Consider the following 339-nt stretch of genomic DNA (forward strand, 5'->3'; position numbering starts at 1 on the left):
TTGGGACCTCGCCCCCCCCTGCCTGTACGGCTCGCCCTGAAGGTGGCAGCATCGGATCCAGCCCGGCTGGGGAGGTGTGCAGGACCGCCCCCATGCCTGCCCCTGCTGTGGAGGGGCGCAGGCAGCAGGGTGAGTGGGTGCTGGGGGCAGAGCATGTGCCACAGCTGGGGTATCTCAAGGCCCGCTGGGGTTGTGTGCCAGGGGTGCCCCTCACTGCCCCACTGCCCTCAGGCCCAGGCAGGGTGTGCAGGTGCTACAAGCGCCTCGATAAGTGTGAGCACCAGATCCTGCCCCACGAGGTGAAGTATGAGCTGCACAACACGGACACCCAGACGCTCT

Source organism: Egretta garzetta, unplaced genomic scaffold, assembly GCF_000687185.1.
Source record: "Egretta garzetta isolate BGI_Z169 unplaced genomic scaffold, ASM68718v1 scaffold7, whole genome shotgun sequence".
In the NCBI taxonomy this organism is placed as follows: domain Eukaryota; kingdom Metazoa; phylum Chordata; class Aves; order Pelecaniformes; family Ardeidae; genus Egretta; species Egretta garzetta.